The sequence below is a fragment of the Symphalangus syndactylus genome, chromosome 16 (genome assembly GCF_028878055.3).
Source record: "Symphalangus syndactylus isolate Jambi chromosome 16, NHGRI_mSymSyn1-v2.1_pri, whole genome shotgun sequence".
NCBI lineage: Eukaryota > Metazoa > Chordata > Mammalia > Primates > Hylobatidae > Symphalangus > Symphalangus syndactylus.
This window is the reverse complement of record NC_072438.2, coordinates 17,472,364-17,489,383: the sequence shown is the minus strand read 5'-3', so window position 1 is coordinate 17,489,383 and position 17,020 is coordinate 17,472,364. Positions and strand designations below refer to the sequence as shown.

Below are 17,020 nucleotides of genomic sequence, written 5' to 3'. Positions count from 1 at the left end.
AGTAATGCAAAGTGAGAAAGACTCATTCCAATGTTGCTGGTTTTGAAGATGGGGAAAGGAAGCCAAAGAATGTGGGCAGCCTCTAGAAGCTGGAAAGGGCAGGGCAATGGGCCTGCCTTAGAGCCTCCAGAAAAGAACATGGTCCTGCCAATACCTTGATTTTAGCTCAGGGAGTCCCATTTTGGACACCTGACTTATAGAACTATAAGATAATAAATCTGTGTTGTTGAAAGCCACAAGTTTGAGGTAATTGGTTACAGCAGCAATGAGAAACTAATACACCTACTAAGAGCCTTACTATCCACAACAGGCTTTTTTTTAGAAGTCATAAAGTTTTCCATACAAAGTTTTGAAAAGTCCAGAGGAATCTACTATACAGGTTAGATCCAGCTGCCCACCCCTACTTTTAGTTAGTTCTATTCTACAAGGGAGGGATGGTGCCTGGGGATGAATGCCAAGAGCAAGCAAGCTCCACAGGGGCCCACAAGCACATAATTATTATACAAGAGGTTGCAGTTAGTCTAACAAATGTGATCTCAACTTCATATGCTCTGTAATGGGAAATTTCTATGAAATGAGGTTATTAAAACAGAGTGCAGCTGGTTCAGGATTAAACGGAACTCTTGATAAGAGGTGTGCTAAGTAATTACTGACTAACATCAGTATAATAACTCAATACTGAACAGGAACACAATGTATGATATTTTAAATGCTGAGAATGAAAAAATAAAGGAACATTAAGATTTCTGTAGAAATTTGAGAGCTCTGAATTTTCTATTAATTTCTTAAAAAAAAAAAAACAAAAAAAAATCATGACAAATCAACAACAAAGAAAAAAGTTCAACAGATCTTTGATTTATCTACATAGGCATACCTAAGTCCCCAAATGGCATAATATAATTATCTCTGCAGAGAATGATTTGACTGTTTAATCACATGACTACCATTAACTTTATAAAGACTCTTGGCCGAGCTTAATCTATTTACTGTTAGGCTCAGTCCTATTTTTCACAATAAACTGGCAAAGACAGCATATTATAGCGCATACAATTCAGATGTGCTCATTACATTTTCACATTTTAGAGAGGTTAAGTAGTTGTATGCTTTGGATTTTTCTTTTTTGTAGATATGGGGTCTTGCTATGTTGCCCAGGCTAGTCTCAAATTCCTGGGCTCAAGTGATCCTTCCCCCTTGGCCTCCCAAAGTGCTGGGATTACAGGCATGAGCCACCATATCCGGCCTATGTTTTGGACTTTAAATGTTTCCACATGTAGTGCTAATTTTGGAAGAGTCACATAATATGATAAAGTAGGAATAAGTATATACATAAAGAGAATGCCTCTTACTTCTAAAAAGAGGCCATTCTGGTGTAAAGTTTGATAAGGAAATCAGAGTAAAATAAAAGTGCATTTTAAGGATCTAAAACTAGTGTCAATTTCTAACAGTTTTGATCTCACTGAATGATGTGGGGAAAGAGCATAGGGAAAAAAGGGATCATTGGTGAAGTTTCTGTGGGACCAAGTAGGTAACAAGATGCAAGGGCTAAAAACCGGGAGCGCTTTGGACGCTGAACCCATGTTTCGAGGCACCTCACAGGCCTGGACAGCAGGAGGAACACACCATTTTCACTGCTCTGTGTCTTTGTGACTGCTCTTCCTCTGCCTGGAAAGCCTTCCTTTATCCCAACCTCATTGCACCTTTCAGGCTCTGCTTAAATGACACCTCCCCTATGCAGCCTTCCCTAACACCTCCCTCTATATTTTGTAGATAACTGTTTGCACTTTCCACATTACATTAGAAGTATTTATCTGTGAAACTCACTAGACTTCAAGTAAGTTCCTTGAGGTTGGCATCTCTGTCTTGTCCATTTTTGTATGCCCACTAGGGCCTAAATGTTAGAAAGGGGTAAAGGGGGAAAAGGGAGGAGGAGGAAAAAAAAAGGAGATCCAACAGAAAAGTCTTCAAGATCTGATACATCCTGATGTACTAGTTGTATCAAAAAGGTATCAAATGTATCACATAGACTGCACCTAGATAACCGAGTGAATTTTAAAAATGAAGAGAGACAAGCTAGAGGTTTGTGCAAATAAACAGTTCTCCTAGAAAAGTCAGTGAGGTGTGTTCAGAAGGTGCAGCATCACCATGTAAAATCTACTAAGATTGGGCAACCTAACAGCTTCACAAGATCATCTGTCCTCACAAGTGAACAGTCTTCCATCAGACTGATGGTCTACCATGGAAAAGAGTTTTCATCAGTGAGCTACAGTTTGATTACACCACCACATTAAATATGTCTCCATCAGAGAGGAAGGGTATGGACAAAGAATAGAGAATTCTGTATTTCTAACATAAAGTGTAGTTTAAAACAAGAATTGAACTGTAGGTAAAATAAAAAGGAAAGGAATGTAATATTTATTTAATGTCTCCTCTATACTAGTTACTGTAAATGAGTTATTTCACTTAACTCTGATAACCTGTGGAAATAGATATTCTTGGTGGAAAGAAACCAAAGCTCAAGACTGACTGAGCTGGAACTAGAACCCTTAACCATTACGCTGAACTAGCATGGGCTCCCTCAGTACTGTTAAATTAATAAATATGTTGTTGTTTCTTAGTCTCATTTGATGTTAAAGTCATTTTAATGTCCATTGTATATTGTTATTTCACTAAAGAATCTCCTACTTAATATTTAGTGATATTAAGGAATAATAAATTTCATTTAGGTGTAATAATGATATTATGTATTAGGATTATGTTTTCATTTATCTTTCTCTCTTTAGAATCCTTATATTTTAGAGATATACACTGAACAATTTACAAGTAAAATTATACAATGCCCAGGATTTGCTTCACAATAAGACAGGAGGAGGTAACAGATGCAACACGATGAGTCCTGAGCTGCTCATGGCTGAAGGTGAGTACATGCTTATATGGGGGGTTCCTTGTGCTATTCTACTTTAATATATATTTGAAATTTTCCATAATAACATGTTATTTAAAAAAATCTCGGGGCTTGGGCAGTGGCTTAAGCCTGTAATCCCAGCACTTTGGGAGGCTGAGGCGGGTGGGTCACCTGAGGTCAGGAGTTTGAGACCAGACTGGCCACCATGGTGAAACCCTGTCTCTATTAAAAATACAAAAAAAAACAAAAAACAGAAAACTAGCCGCTGACGCACATGCCTGTAATCCCAGCTACTCGGGAGGCTGAGGCAGGAAAATCGCTTGAACCCTGGAGGTGGAGGTTGTAGTGAGCCGAGATCGCACCACTGCACTCCAGCCTGGTGACAGAGCGAGACTCGGTCTCAAAACAAAACAAACTCATGTAGTACTTTCTTCTTTTAACATTTTTAGTCATTTTGAGGTAGAGATTTTCTGCTACCAAACTAGGAACAACCCTTACTTAGTAACAACTAAATCCCAGCAATCTCTGGCTACTTTATTTCTTAGTACTTGCAATCTTTGCTTCAATTCCATTTAACAGGATCAATGCCACTTAAAAAACAACAACAAAACTTTCACTGAGAGCTCACTCCCAGTCAGGCGGAAGTCCAAAAGAGCTCTGTGTGCTACTCATCCACTTCTCCCAGCAATGCCCAGGAGGCAGTGACAGCATCATGGCTGCCCCATGGATGAGAAAACTGAGTCAGAGGGAGGATAAGGAATTTCCTCAGGGACATGTGGGTTGAAGCCTGGATCCAATCCAGCCAGTCTAAGTACCAGTCTTGAGTTCTTAACTGCCAAATTTACACAGAATCCTGGCAAGTCACAACTACAGTTTTCCAGTACTATATTTGCAAGGAAGCACCTGGGAACTGAGAAAAAGCCTCCATGTGGGCAATATCAACATCAACCTGTTCTTTTCTTTTTGTACTACATCTCTATTCAACATGCAGTACACGCTTGATTTTACCCAATCGTGATCACTACTTACAGAGCACCCGCCACGTGTGTGCCAGGTAGTGCATAAACTGCTTGACATGTGCTCTGTGGTTTCCACCCCTCCATAATGATCGTATGAATTAGACATTACCTCCTCCTGCCCCACCTAGTGAACATGGAAACAAACCTATGCAAGGTCACAAGGCTAATAAATTTAAGAATTGGCATTGATCACAGATCTGTATTACTCACAGTGCTCATGTTATGTTTAGCTTAGTTAGGTCTGAATTTTTCTTCATAGAAATAAACTGAGCTTCATGAGAGTATTTGTGAGAGTATTTGTATATGTTGATTTTTTAACAAATTAACTACACTGGATACAGAAAGATCGGCAAAAAAAAAAAAAATGTTTTCACTGATTGACATTTGTCTCCTCTGAAGTTGGCTACTACTGTTCCTTGTGTTTTGCGCCATGGGGGGCTTTGGATTGGCAAGCCCATAGGGGTACTGAGAAGAAGGTTCACAAATACAGCAAGGAAAAAGAATGGTCAGAAAGACTGGCAGTACAACGGTGACCAGTGCATTTTGAGTATCAATCATCAAGCCACCTGAAAACACGGTTTAAACAAGTAATGAAAGCAACGTCCAAGGTTGTTCATTCTCCCGTTTGAGTTAATCTATATCCAGTTTTTAGCTTAGAATAGGGTAGAGGGCAGAGGAGAAATTCTGGGCAAAAGACTCTGTGGAGGGCCTGGATGGATCAGGGTGGACAAAAGAAAGATGGGCATGAAATCCAGGGATTTGGCCAAGGTGCCTGGGTTCTACTCCCTGCTTTGCCACTTACTGTGAAGGGATTCCTTATTCCCCACTGCCATGCATCGTGTGGAGGGACTTCAGCTGGACCAATATTCCTGGCCTATGTCCCAACCTTTACTCACTCTTCTTAGAGAGAAGAGGAGAGAGCTGTGTTCAGATTTCAAGAAGGGAGAGCATGCTGCCCTGTCCTCTCCTCTTTTCAGATCGACCTGCCAGCACAGAGGGTATATTCTGGCCCATGCTCCACTCATATTGGGCCATAACTCTAAAGTCAAGTTCTCCACTTGGCTTTTTCTTGCTGACTCCTGTATTTTTCTTTCAGGTAGTTCCACTGGACTGGGAAGAAAGGCATATATTTTACAAGCTCCACTTAACTTTTAACCTTTGCCAGCTGAAATTTTGAGCAAGTTGCTTAATCTCCCTGGGCTTCACCACAAAAGGGAACTGGGTGAAAACTATTTTTTAAAAATAGTAAGGGCACAAGTTAATAGTCAATTTTTATTGAGTACTACATACTATACGGCAGGCACCAATCTAAATGCTATGCATCCCATTTGCTTCTCCTAACAATCCTTTAGGGTAGGTATCATTATTACTCCACTTTGCAGATGAGATGACAGTAAACTAACACATTCTGTATAAATGGTTTGAAATAAACACAAAAATAAATTTTTGTTTGGTATGTCTCAAACCGAGTGCCTGTGTGCTTTCAGCTTCTGCAAGTCTACCCACGAAGATGACCATGCTGTCCCATCTGAGTACAATTAAGTCACTGAAGGTTGCATTTACTGGACCTGTAGAAGGGACACAGTGAAATCTAACTTGTTCAGGTGAAAGGCACTGTCTATAGCTATGGGCCAGCACAGAACTAACAGCCACAATCCAGGATCAGCCAGGCTCTGGCTCCTTCATTAGGCTAATACTTAACCAAACAAGTTATTTAAACTCCATTCTAAAACTACAGGCATTCATCTGACTCATCCCGTTCTTTCTCCAAAGATAAATCAAGTTTACTTTTTAACTAGCTATATTTTAATGAGGCTAATTTCCTAGATCATCAAGACATTGAAATTCTCCATAAAACCCATCTACCATAAAAGCAAATTCATTATAAAACAGCAGTATGGTCCCTATATGAGATGCATTTGACAGGGGGAAGAAAAGACTCTCTTACATTATCTGTTCTCATACACATAAAGGTTTTACTAGGAAAGACCAAACAAAACAACATAGCATCCCAATAGACAAACAGCTCTCCTGTGAGAGCTGGTCCTAACAGTGGATCTACACAGTTGACATGGACTCAACACCAGGAACTACTAACATGGATGAAAGTCCCATAAGCATATTACCTAGTGGGGAAAAACTGAGACAAAACAGAGGTTGCCCAAAGCATGTATGGTGTGACCCATATGCATAAAACACAGGAAATGCATACCTAGAGCTGTATACATACATAGAGGGGAATCTAAAAGACTGCTCATCAAGGTATCAATGATTGTAGGTGGTTAAGATTTAGAGACTGGTTTCTTCTTCATACTTTTTGCACTTTAAAATTTTTCTACAATTACTATGTATAATCTTTATAATCAGATAAGACATGTTATTAAACAATCAAAAAGGGTGAATCTTCCCACATACTTCCTTGACTAAAACTGTACATTACCTTCCCCTTTAACCCAGGATAAGCCCACGTCCTCATGCCCAAGGCCCGCCAGTGCCCTATGCTCTGCTGCCGTCTCCAGATGCAAAGCCCTCCCCGCTTCCCAATCCTGTCTTCTGACTCACTCCTACGTGTGAGGCTCTGCTCAGGTGTTACACCTCCTAAAGCTTCCCTGCTATCTCCAGGCCAGGTTAAGGATCCATCTTGCAGATATATCCCTTGCAGAGATGTCAGCATCTTGTAAGTTTCTGAATTGTTTTCATGTCTCTCTGACATAAGCTGCTGAGGCATCTGCCTAGGCCAAAGTGGCTCCTCAATAATTATTTAATGCTCCACATGGGGTTTTCTTTTTTTAAAAAACTTTCTGAATTGATTTTCTATCCCCTTCAAGAATCAGTAATAGGGTACAATAAACTCCAAACATACTAAGGCAGCCACATACTTCCCATTACCCACTAGATGGCAACACAAGTATTAGAGCAGCAGTAATAACAGGATCTCTCTCAAAAACAGCATAATTTTTTCCCAAGGACTTTAAAAATTTCTCTGATTCTTTCTTTTGATCTGGAATCAAAGGATTAATAAAGGTTCACCATTCTGTGCAGGATGAAGCTGAAATGAGATTGTTTTTAAGCATACATGTGCACCGCGGATGAGTCCAGGAATATTCTGAAACACTGCACTTCTAGGCAGATTCCACACAAAGGGAGCTCTGGGAGCATGGCTGCCAGCTGCCATCCCAGGCGGCAGGCCCAGCTTTGTTTTTATGTGTCACCCACAGAACAGCCTTGCTAGCTGTTTCTTCGTGGGTGTTTTGTGAATTACCCAAAGCACGATATATTGTAAAACAAAAACCCTGGTACAAAATGATGGGATTCTTCCAAAGAACGACTGCATTCTGACTGTGGGGAGAGTTCAAAGCAGTCGGCAAGTGTCCTTTGCTGATCACAGCAGTGGTTTGACTTGCAACCCCCCTCATCCTTCCCAGGATGATAGAAATTCTGTTCTGCTGGCACTCACAATACTTCCAACAAAGACCTGATTGATTATGGAACACTAAGTACTGATTTGCATAATTTGCCTCTGCAAGAAACAAGCATTGTTCAAGATTAAAGAGACTCCAGTAGGTCTCTCTGGCATATTGTAAAAAGTTCCCTGTAACACAAAATCATTATTTTTTTTTTCATTCAATCAGTGGACACAGCTTGCTGTTCAGTTAGTATGTAGCCAAAGACACAGCCAGAAAAACCACTGCTGTATAATGTTTGCCAACTACTGATAAGTTAAAGTGATTTTTCACAAGGATCATGTACCCAAGTTTAATTTGGAGCCCACTGACTAAATTCTGAGTCTAACTCCTTTCAGTCATAATTGAAAAATGCATCAATAGCAATTACTAAGTCAGAGCTAAAAGTTCAGAACTAACACAACTCTGGAGCATGTTGACCTGCTGATGTCACAGTAGGGACTGCCTGAGTCCTATCCCTGTGCAAAAGAAGCTCCTAGTAACCAATCACCCACAAAAGAGGCTAGCACAGCCACAGACATTCCACTGTGCTCAGGACCACAGCAGCAACTGTTCCTTTATCACTTTCTTCTTTTCTTTCAGCAGTTGCTGAGTAAGCAACTCCTATGGGCTTGTCCTTTCTCCTGTCACTTTCCCCCTAATTCCTATTGAGGGGGACTCTTCACCAGGCCTCATCAAACTCGGATGGCTCTCCTCCCCGCTCCTGCCTCCTCCTTCCTTGTCCCCTCCTGAAGCACTAGCCTCCCTCGGGTTCCAGAACACCACTGTCTCTAGGTTCTTTTCTAAAACGTGTGACTCCTTTTCTTCACCTTCATTCACTCCCTCTCTGCCTTTGTTAATCTCTGAAACTTCTTGTAAGTTCAGCCCTTGGCTCTTTCTTTATATGCTCTTGCTAAGCTCACTCATTCCAATCCATAGCTTTATTTACTGTCTACATGAATTGTCCACCCAGCCGCTGCCTCCCTCCTGTGTTCAAGCTGAGTGTATCCAAATGCTTTTTAGACACTGCCACTGTGTGTCCCACTGATGCCTCAAAAGCAATATGTCCCAAAGGTATCCTCATGCAGCCATTCACACCCTCTGGCTTACTCCTGGTCCCTCCTGTTCTGATGGCCCCAAAGAGAAAGCCTTCATCTTCTCTAGATTCCAAGTTAGAACATCTTGGCCATTTTAGACTCTTCTCTCTTTTTCACTCTACAAATGAAATTGGTCAGTCAGTCCCATCCACTCACCTTGTTAAACATTGGCTAAAGAAGCCAGCCCCATCCACCAGCTTCTGTTCCTGCACTTCCTGCAACCACCTGCGTGCCAGACCACAGAGCCTTTCCTTAAGCAAGCCTCCTCTTCTCTGCCCTGCACTCTGGCACCTGCTTCTCTCTGCCCAGAATGTCTTCATTCCCATCAGTCAACTTCTACTCAAAATTGCAGGCCCAAGGAGGCTTTAAAATATGGTATTCTGGGTTCACTTTCCACCTTCCTTAAGGCAAGCTGTAAGTGATAAACATTAGCTGAATATATCAAGTTCTTTATTCCATCAGCCTGGAAATCTTTTTTTTTTTTTGAGATGGAGTCTCGCTCTGTCGCCCAGGCTGGAGTGCAGTGGCGCGATCTCGGCTCACTGCTAGCTCCGCCTCCTGGGTTCACGCCATTCTCCTGCCTCAGCCTCTCTGAGTAGCTGGGACTACAGGCGCCCGCCACCACGCCCAGCTAATTTTTTGTATTTTTAGTAGAGACGGGGTTTCACCGTGGTCTCGATCTCCTGACCTCGTGATCCGCCCGCCTCGGCCTCCCAAAGTGCTGGGATTACAAGCGTGAGCCACCGCGCCCGGCCTGGAAATCTTATCAGAAAAAATAAATAAGGCCATCTTAACCTAGGAAAAGTATGATCAATAGCTAAATAACCTATTGCTAAGAACCAATACTAATCTTATGGGACTGCGGCTTCCAGAATTCAGCATATGTTTTTTAAGAGACAGAAGGAGAGAAAACATGTGCACAAAAGAGGAGACTGACTTTTCTGGTTCCAACCTTCTTACTGCAGAGAGTCTCAAGTAATAGACAATGAGGCTGGTTAACAGGGGGGCACGAGTGGTTAACACCAGGTAGGTGGATTTAGCAGTCTAATTTCTCATATTAGCAACTAACTTTCTAACAACCTGGAACGTATTGCTTCCTTTCTAATATTAAGCCCCTATCATCTTTAAAGAAATCCAGAAATTAAAAAAAAAAACAACCTAGAATCTTAGTGTTGATGACACAATCAAAGAACTCATGATTTAATTTCAAAAGTTGAGTGGCACCTTATAGTGCTTAAGTTTCCCATTAAACTCAATGCAACTTCCATTTTAAAAGTTCTAGGACTCTTACACCCAAAGAAAAAAACAAATGTTTATTATGTACTCAACTCTTCCTCCTCACTCCTTCCAGCTGCAACTTACTAACTTCAATCTAATTAAACATCTTCATTCCCATTCTTCTAGTTCCCCAAACTACAATCATTTGGCTTTACTGAACACATTCCCACTATTTCTGAAGCTCTGTCCACTCCCGGTTTATCTGACCTTACTATTTGCCTAGAACAGGCTAGATGACACACAGAGCAGTGACTACCTCCCTGCTTGGATTCTTAAGACTAACAAGGATCTAGAAGACAACTGCTTTGCCAAAAGAGCAGCATGATAGGGCACGCACTGCCTCTCCCTGGCCATCCATTTCACCTCAGACAGTATAAAGTTCTTTCTTACTCTGAATCGAGTCAGCTACTGTGATCTACTCCACCTGAGTCTTCTCTCTTCTCCAAGCTAATCATTCCCAATCCTCTCAGGATTTTTTTTTTTTCGTTTTTGAGACAGAGTCTCGCTCTTGTTGCCCAGGCTGGAGTGCAGTGGCGTGATCTCAGCTCACTGCAACCTCCGCCTCCCAGGTTCAAGTGATTCTCCTGCCTCAGCCTCCCGAGTAGCTGGGACTACAGGTGCGTGCCACCATGCCCAGCTAATTTTTTTGTATTTTTAGTAAAGGCGGGGTTTCACCATGTTAGCCAGGATGGTCTTGATCTCCTGACCTCGTGATCCGCCCGCCTTGGCCTCCCAAAGTGCTGGGATTATAGGTGTGAGCCACCGCACCTGGCCCCTTCCTCTCAGGAATTTTTTATATGAAATACATCTGCGGCTTCTGGCCATACTTACTACCTCTGAATATAGTTCATGGGCCTCCCAAATAAAATGCAGTTTCCAGAATAGAATCAATACTCTCTGTGTCAGCAGGAAGTGCAGAGGAAAACAGAACCATTGCTTCCCTTGTTCCAGACTCTCGGCTTCTAGTAATGCCACTTAAGGGCATGCTCACTTTCATGTCACTGAGTCGAGCTGAATTTACATCGACTAAAATGACTTTTTCCATGAGTGCTGCTGATAAACTAGGTCTTCACTATATGCACATTTTTCCTGGCCTCCTGTCATTTGCAATTCTGATCATTATGCCATTAAAGACATCTATAACAAAAAATCATCATTCAAAAAATGAGATGAAAATGGGATATAAAAAGTAGCAAAGAACCATAGACCCCTCCCTGTAGACAGCCAGCTCAACTAGTCACAAACGCCCTAAGGGTCTATTTTAAAAACATTTCCTCCACAAAAACATCACGGAGAGGCTTTGCTAACTACTGCCGTCTAAAAACTAATATTCTCCTCCCCTACCTGCCTAACAACCCAATCCAAAACTACACAATAGGCTGGGAAGACATGGCTCAGGCTTCTGAATCCCTGCCGGTTAATAATGACTACTTTCTTTTCTGTGTGCTTGGAAAACTTTCTTTCATTTGTTCACTTGACAAATATGTAAGACCCAGCATGGGCCAGGCACATTAAGGAAGGAGGTAATAAAGAAGAGAGGAAGGGAGGAGGGAGAACAGAACAAGAAGTTCCAACTCAAGGATCCGACCCGACTTTGCACTGCTTTGTGTTTCAATCCAAACCCCATCTGGTCTGGAGGCTGTGTGTGGAGAGTGTGCATGCATGCTGCGTTCTTCTGAGTCTCCATACTGCAAAGGATGAAACCAGGTCAAACAGACCTGGGTTCAGACCCCAGCTCTGCCACTTACTAGTGACATGGCTTTGTGTCACTTAACCTCTTCCAGCCTTCATCTCTGAGGTATAAACTTGAGACAATAATAATGCTGAAGGTGACTACAAGTCAATGATGAAAATAATGTCTGTGAAGAGTTTGACACTGTGTCTGGCACACAGTAGGTGCTCAACTACTCTAAGTTTTCTTCTTCATTTCATCACAATTTCAGTCTCACCCATAGGACAAGGTGAACTTTAGTGCATACAGTGAAAAGCATACATAATTCAAATGACAATTTTAAAAGGCCACAAGGCCATTCTGGACTTCAACACATTCTTGCAATAGGTTCAAACCAGCCAGTGCCCCCAGCCCAGTGTTGGAAAAGACTGCCATTTCTTCAGTTGTGAATCAGAGGAAGTGGCTGGTTTGAGTTTAGGAGATATGATGGCAGTGAAAATGCTAGACTCGCAGGCAGTAAGCAAGATACTCTTAGTAGAAGAGGCCCTAGGGAACAAAACCAATGATGGGAATGGCAGATTCGCAAGCCCCATCTTACCCTCACCCCAGAGCTCACACATGCTGGGTGGACGGCAGGCAATGCTGAAACAGGCATTTCTTTTCTGCCAAGCACACATAGATAACCTCCTACCATTAGGTTTCTGTGGGATGCACCTACAGCGTGCAGCCTGTCCCTGCCCTGCTCCCTATGCGCTCTCCTCCATATCTTTTCTCCTGCTCCCAAAGCTTTCCTTTTTCTCGATGCTACTGGTACTTTCCTGCACGGAACAGTCTTTGACTCACCACACACTTTTTCTGGGATCACTGCTTATACTAGAATTCCATGAGCAGCCTATATATCCTTTGCTCTCTTAGAAGTACGAGTGGTGGATGGTCAGCACGCAGGCAGAGGGCAGGGACAGCGCCTCCAGGCACATGGTGACTCCCAGCTGGTTCTCTGACTTCGGAGTCACCGGGTGATGTACAATTCCTCACCTGTGTGCTTCGAAGGTTGGACGGAAAGATCCCCCAAATGCTTTCCAGCTCAGAAATTCCAAGATAATTTTTGGGTGTTCAATCAATTTGAAAGCTCCTACCACCAACCCTGTCAGTTTCTTTCTACTTTCATGCTTTCCAAAGCTTCCAAAATCATTCTAAGGCTCCAGGTACATTTGGGATTCTAGTTACTGAGGTTATCAGACTTAAGGCAATTCAGCTGCAGAACTTTGGAAAGTCTGCTCATAAGAAATTAGAGATATCATTCACATGTCAATAAGATGGAGGTAAAATAGACAAGAAAAGAATTACCTTGACAATTCATAACAGACAACTAATGCGGATACATTACAAATGTTTTTGAGTGAATATGCAACAAAAATGATCACAGCAAACATTATTATAGTACTTACTATATGCCAAGAAGAATTTTAAGGGCTTTTTACAGACTATTGCATTTAATCCTCATTATAAACTTAGGAGGCAGGTACCCCTAGCATTCCTCTTTTACACAGAAGAGAGGCCAAGTTAACTGGCTTGAGGACTCATTAGGAAGTATCGGAGCTGTATTTGAAATTAGGTCTACTCCATAGCCTGTATTCTTAACTTTTCCCTGCTCTTAAAATTCTTCAGAACCTTGACAAGAGGGGCGAGAGGAAAAAACATTTTACTCATATTTGAGTTCCTCAAAATATCAACTCTATCTTTAAAGTTATTTACATATCTTCAAAAACAAATAGTGCAAAATTCATATTTGAGTTTTACTTTCTAAGAGGGGACTGTATTTTAAATTTCTCCAGTGGCCTCAACACAGAGTCATGAACATCTAAAGTATAGTTCTTGACCTTTTTAGGGGCACAGATACCTTTGAGATCCTGACAAAAGCTATGAATCTGATCTCTTCTATAAAAGAAATAAACATATACACAGAAACAAAAAACTTTCTGCCTGTCATTTTGAGCTTCAGAGGCTTTTGGTTCATGGAGCTCAGGTTAAGTGCCTCTGATTGTCAACACTGTTCAACACACACACACACACACACACACACACACAGAGAGACACGAGGGTACACTCTTTCTGTAAACATCATCTGCATAAGGAAGAACTTTGAACTTTCCAGCTCAGCACCCACAGACATCTGCTGGCCATCAGTGGGGGTTTGTCTGCATGGTCACACTAAGCAGGGATCTGGGGCCTGCAGGTGGTGGGGAGACTGCGTGCACCATGAGAACCACCTACACTGAATCATCCAAATCACCATCATAATAAACTTCCAAATCATCATCATAATAAATCACATTGAACATTTAGTGTTTCCTATGTGTCGGACACCATGTTAAACTCATTGTATAGACTATCTCATTGAATCCTCACAACAAATGAGAACACAGATGAGTACACTTGCCCAAAGGCATACACCTGGCAAGTTGAAAAGCCAGGGTCCATACTCTGGAATAGACTCTAAGCCTGTGCTCTTAAATTCTTCTCTATGCCTCCAAACTTGGGCTCTCCGAGGATAAAACTCAGTGAAGAACGAAACCAAAGAGGTGTTACCTGCAGCCTTCTGTCGCCTCCCACCTGCCAAACCCATGAAAACAAACCCATCAATTTTATTTAGCAGTTTCTTCAAAAGCATTTGCTAAATGTCAGAAAATATTAAGCAAAAAAATGCATTTATACCCCATCATAATACATTCCACATCCCAGGAATATGTTCACTCCTTTTTGTGTTGAAGAATTTTAAAACTTTAAAAAATTCTAAGTCCAAAAAGAACTATGTCTTCTTCACTTTGGATTCCCAAAGCCTGGCATAGTTCCTAGCTCAATAAATGTCTAGGAACATTCAACAAACGAAGGGGTGATACATTTTATCAAGAATTTGACATTCTAAAATAAATATCAAGGAATGGCTGTACCTAAAATTTGTGGTCATGATGTGTTAAAAGTTCTTTTTTTTTACATGTGGAATTGTTTCATCTAATTTTTGCAAATATTTTAGTACACTCAAAAGGCATATAGTCTCTATAACAAGCAGGTAACAATTTATGACCTACAGTTTATAATCAGCAGCAACTCCTCCTCTCATGAGGTGAACAGATTAGCAGCATAGTGTAAAGTTTGTGGCAACAAACAGGTTCTATCCAAAGCCGTCTCTTACTACCGAGGTTGAACATAAGCACTCAAAAACACAAAATTTCCAAAGACTAAATACTACCCTACTGACATTAAAAAAAAAAAAAAAGTTTTGTTTGAATTATAATACCAGCTTATAAGGAGAAAATGTGGAGATGTCAAGCAACAGTACATACACCTATAGAAGTGTGAAAACTACAAAGAAAGCCGACATATCACAACTGCTCCCAATCTCATTCTCCTGGGGTCCTAGCGCTAGTTAAAAATATGTGCTAGGAAGATTAAAAATCACTTATTTGCAAGACAAGGGCAAGAGTTACATCAATGTAGATGAAATCTCCTACCTAGCCCATCAAGTATGGGTCCCATCCACTAGGTGGTGCTCTCCACCACACTGTTCCTCAGTGAGCAGTACAGTACACCAAAATGACAACAGCCTAGTTTTAAGATGATTTGTCTCTTGAGGATATACATTTGGTTTAAGTTTCTACTGCAAAGTTAAAGTTCTTAAGATAGGTCATGCAGATCAATTGCTCCTGTAATCTGAAACTCAAAAGAGCAAGTAATATCTAAACAAGGGGAGGGGGTGGCCCTGAGCTTATAAGGGTCTCTAAGAGCCAGGAGACAGTCAGCCTGGCTACCTCTAATCTCACCATCAAAATTGTTACCTTGTTCAGTTTCTGCTTCGCATCAGCAAAGAGAATAGCAAAAGCAACTTCAAGCGGCCCATAGCAAGAACATACGTTCAACATCCATTCTGCTTGATAGATGTCAATAATTTAATCTCAACTGCTTTGTTATCATTCAAACCCCAAAAGTAGAAATGTTTTTGCTTTACTCAAACTGATTTTTTTTCTCTTTTAGCAAAAACAAAAGCAAAGGAATGAATGTTCATTTTATCTTGAAGTTCTGAGAAAGAGGGTTTGGTAACAAGATATATGGCCTTGCCTCCAAAGTCATCTTTCAACTAAGTGAATGGGAATAAAATGCAGAGTATGCTGGCCTTGACCAATAATACAAATGTCCAAATTCCAAGCAAAATCCAGGGTCTTGCTTCATCATTCCCTGTCCTCAAAAATATAAGGATCTCTTTTTTCCTTTTTCCCATAATGAGGAAAGTCATGATCGTCTTTGGAGTAAACAAGGCAAGAAACTCAAAGCACTTCAATACACATGTAAAATAATTTTTTTTTTTTTGGTAGAGACGAGGTCTTGCCATGTGGCCCAGGCTGGTCTCAGACTCCTGGGCTCAAGCAATCGGCCTGCCTCAGCCTCCCAAAGTGCTGGGATTATAGGCATGAGCCACCACACCCGGCCAGAAAATATTATTTCAAGAGATAAGTTACAGAACGTTCTAACATCTTCTTTGTTTGGAAAAAAATGAAAAGGTAAAACTTAGTGGTTTCTGGAATTTAAAGAAACTAGCAAATTGCCAACAGCTTAGTTTTACAAAATGAGGGCTCAACTGCTAAAAATGGATTGCTACTTAAGTGTACAAAATAACACAAAATAATCACTCTGTAACATAACATTTGCTGGAAAAAAAATGTGTGAAAACTACTAGAAAAATAGTAGTTAGGTCCTGAGCAGTATATTAAAGATCTTGATTTTGAGACTCAAATTGTATCTTTTCATTCTACATGAGTTCTTACTTTCTTTGGACAAAAAATTTAAGGTCCTGTATCTGAATTCAGCTCAGTGTGAAAGCTTTAAATGTAAAACTAGTATATGCAATTTAAATCCCCTTTAACAGTTTTTCAGACAATTAATTAGGTAAAGCATTTGAAACACCATACATACAAAAAATTTTCATTCTTATTGCAATGAATTTCACTCAAAATCACATATCAAATTGTAAGTAATAAATTTATAATAAAAATGTAACACTAACTGCCCCCCACAAATACATATACACTTTTAAGAGATACACAGTCATGTACCTAAGAAAGGAAAGTAAAACTTCACAACGTTCAAGAAATCTTTCAAAAGCTCTACAGCATCAGTTAGCATTATCTGATCAAATATTAGCATGACCACTATTTTCAAAAGGGCCCATATGTAACAATAGCCAAAGGGGCATCTTCCTACACTTACCCTATTACTCTAGTAGAACAGGCAAATTTCCTTTAGAATTGGAGTTGTACTGAACACAAAATGCCGATTGGCAATTATGAGGTCAATCTTATAACAATGAGATTTGAAACAAATTTCAGATTAAGGTTTTAAATTTTTATTCACTCTCTATACGGTGGTATATTTCAATAATTACATAAACTAAAACGTTTTCCCTCCTATTTTTTCTCCAAAAGATTCTCTACAGATGCTTACTTCGTAAAATGCAGCTTAAAATTTATTGGAAACTAAGGATTTTTTTACATGGAATCTATAAATACATGCATAATTTCTGTGCCCATAATTGGAAAAGGGCACAGAGGCTCCTA

At 40.6% G+C, this 17,020-nt stretch overlaps 1 protein-coding gene and 1 long non-coding RNA gene across 7 annotated transcripts in view; both read right to left on the bottom strand.

The window, feature by feature from the left end:
* STX18 (syntaxin 18) overlaps positions 1-17,020 on the bottom strand; it is a 120,729-nt gene that overhangs the window by 52,342 nt on the left and 51,367 nt on the right. The window lies entirely within an intron of this gene.
* Positions 2,207-7,800, bottom strand: LOC129464891 (uncharacterized). The gene is made up of 4 exons (XR_008651797.1): positions 7,672-7,800; positions 4,724-5,031; positions 3,932-4,045; positions 2,207-2,230 (listed from the first exon to the last, which is right to left on the bottom strand). It is a non-coding gene; the product is annotated as an uncharacterized lncRNA (long non-coding RNA).